At 38.8% G+C, this 3,165-nt stretch overlaps 1 non-coding gene across 1 annotated transcript; it reads left to right on the top strand.

Annotated features, from left to right (window-relative positions):
- Window positions 1-989: 989 nt before the first annotated feature.
- LOC136738571 (U5 spliceosomal RNA) lies at window positions 990-1,104 on the top strand. The gene has a single exon (XR_010812651.1). It is a non-coding gene; the product is annotated as a U5 spliceosomal RNA (small nuclear RNA).
- Window positions 1,105-3,165: the final 2,061 nt, after the last annotated feature.

Genomic DNA, 3,165 nt, shown 5'->3' with positions numbered 1-3,165 from the left:
AGAGGAGAACTGGGTGAAAGTGGTCTCAGATGAGACCAAAATCAAGCTCTTTGCCATCAACTCAACTCGCCGTGTTTGGAGGAGGAGGAATGACCCCAAGAACACCATTCCCACCATCAAACATGGAGGTGGAAACATTATGCTTTGGGGCTGTTTTTCTGCTAAGGGGACAGGACAACTGCACCGCATCAAAGGGACGATGGACGGGGCCATGTACCGTCAAATCATGGGTGAGAACCCTAAGCCAGGGCATTGAAAATGGGTCAAATACTTATTTCCCTCATTAACATGCAAATCAATTTTATAACTTTTTTGAAATGCATTTTTCTGGATTTTCTTGTTGTTATTCTGTCTCTCACTGCTAAAATACACCTACCATTAAAATTATAGACTGATCATTTCTTTGTCAGTGGGCAAACGTACAAAATCAGCAGGGGATCAATTACTTTTTTCCCCCACTGTACATACATATATATGGAAAAGAAACATTACAAGTATAAATCACAATAAGATGTAATAAAGTACAGATAAACAAAATGTAATAAAATGTGATCTGTTTGAAAATGCAGGGACGTCACTGGAAAAGATGATGTCTGGATGGCAGCATATGTTGCTCCAAAATGTGTACATCTCTTCTGCAAAAATGGTGCCCTCACAGATGTGCGAGTTACATGACAGACAGACAGACAGACACTCACACACACTGTCACACCCACACACACACTTTCACAGAGAGACATATACACACACACACACACACACACACACACTATCACACAGAGACAGGCACACACACGTACAGACACACACACTAACTTTCACACAGAGACAGACACACACACACACACACACACATACATACATACATATGGAAAAGAAACAATACTTTTATAAATCACAATAAGATGTAATAAAGTACAGAAAAACTAAATGTAAGAAAATGTGATCTTTAATACACACAAATATGTATGGCTGGTCGGATGCGTCTTGGACTCGGGTTCCTCTTCATTACGTATAACGCTTTTGCCTTTTGCTAAAGCTTTCCGTGGAGGGGATCGTGGGTGAGTTTGTACCATTCTTGGGGGGCTCTGCCTTGTTGGGGCGGAGCTGTGATCCAGGTGAACAGCAGATCGGGCATAGGTGGGCATGTGGGCAGAGGAGTAGGAAGGCCGGTCAAGCAAATAAGCTTGCTAAGGTACGCAGCAGCAGCAAGCAGCCCCCCCATCCAGCCAGCCAGCCAGTCTGGCTGGCAGTGACTGAGTGGTTGACAGACGGCAAGCAACGGAATGTACGTGCTCTGTGATGTCATAGCAGTCAGCTGAGAGAGGCTCGTGATGTCATCGCTGAGCTGGCTGGCTGGCTGGCTCTGTGTGTGTGTGTGTCTGTGTCTGTCTGTTTTTCTGTTTGTCAGTCTGTCTGTCTGTCTCTCTCTCTCTCTCTCTCTCTCTCTCAATTCAATTCATTTGTATTGTCAAAGCAATTGGACATACATACACACATACATACATATATGTAGCGTAAGGTACACTTATACATTTCAATTAAAGAAGTGAATTCATAGTATCACCTTATCACGAATCCTGGAGTCTTGTAGAACTCAATTTCTGTAATAATTGGACGCAGACACCAATTCCAAAGATATAAATTGTCAAATTTATTTAAAAACAAAGACTAAATGTAGCACTACACTAATTATACAAAAGGGAAAAACTAATTAAAATTCAACTCTAGATCAACAAATCAAAGACAAATCACTTCCGTGACCAAATCAAAGACCATGGGATCCCATAGGATAACACACAAATCGTTAAACAAAAAAGGTTATAAACACATTGACTACAATACCGGTTAGTAATTCTAGGAATCACTAAGAAACAGTTGAAAGTGCTAAATTGCAGTTTCAGAAGATGAAAAAAAACTGTAACTGATGGGATATGTAGTACTTTATACTCGAGTGGTCTATGCGATTACACCCTGTTGGTGTTATTAAGAACGCCAAGTACCAGAATGCAGAGCGGGACTGTTTCTTGTGCCGTGACTTGTCGGGGGAAAAAGGCGCAGAAAAAACGGACGAGAAGGTGAAGGTAGTATGGCGGTGATGCACGCGTTGGTGAAGTGGGAAAGCGGGGTCGACAAAGACTCTTACAGCGTGATTCCCACTGCTTGCTTTCGCAATTTTGATTTATTCAGCATTGCTGATGATGACGAAGAGACGACTCGAAACTTCAGAGCAGAGTGGAGAGACACGAACAAACCTCCAAAAGGTGGATGGCCTGTCCATGAAGCGCAGATCATTATGACTGGTAACAATGTTTATTTAAAAAAAAAACATTAAAGTCTTTACATGCTATTTGATATATACAATCACAGTATATTTGAAATGAATGTTTAAGTTATTAATGTGTTGTACTTCTAACATACTCTTATAACATGGTAGGTGGTGGTGAGGGCGCTAAAACTCGTCATACTTGACTGGCATTTGTAAGATCGATTTATTGTGTGTTGTGCTTTACAATAAAATCCCCCAAATCACAAAATAAATTAAACCAGATATAATTTAACTTCAGTTTTGATTCAGTGTTGGCTGTTCATCTTAATTTGTATGGTCAAAGCACAGTATTTTTATGACAAATAAATATAATCCCCAAATATCTGTGGACATAATGCAGGGTTTTATTTATTTTATTTTTATTTTAGGAAAAGAAGGCAAACTAAGAAGAAAACTTAATGACCTAACAAAAATGCCCTCTCCTAAAATGAAGAGAGTACCTAAACCAAACAAAAAACTTCAAATTTCAGATGATAGTGACCTTGATGAACCACAGTTACCGGTGAGATAATTACTGCAAATATTAAATAAATGTATTGCAGGATTGTTTTTTTTTTAATCATTTTCATATATATATATATATATATATTCATTTTAAACTCTTTTCCTCTCTGAATACAGCACAAAATAAGAAAGAAAACCGATGGAGCTTCAAGAATTAGATCCCGTCATATTCTACAGACATTTAAAGAGTCCAGTGAAGTTGAGCTACAGCAAAAAGTTAAGCAGCTCGAAAAGGAAAACACTTAAAAAGACTTAAAAATGAAAACCAATGTCTTCGAAACCGTATGGTTGATGGTAAGTTTTTTTATTTATAGCAAATAATTCCTTACCTT

The sequence above is a fragment of the Amia ocellicauda genome, unplaced genomic scaffold, assembly GCF_036373705.1.
Source record: "Amia ocellicauda isolate fAmiCal2 unplaced genomic scaffold, fAmiCal2.hap1 HAP1_SCAFFOLD_56, whole genome shotgun sequence".
Taxonomy (NCBI): Eukaryota; Metazoa; Chordata; class Actinopteri; order Amiiformes; family Amiidae; genus Amia; species Amia ocellicauda.
The sequence above is the reverse complement of the archived record's forward strand: the minus strand, read 5'-3'. Positions and strand labels throughout refer to the sequence as shown.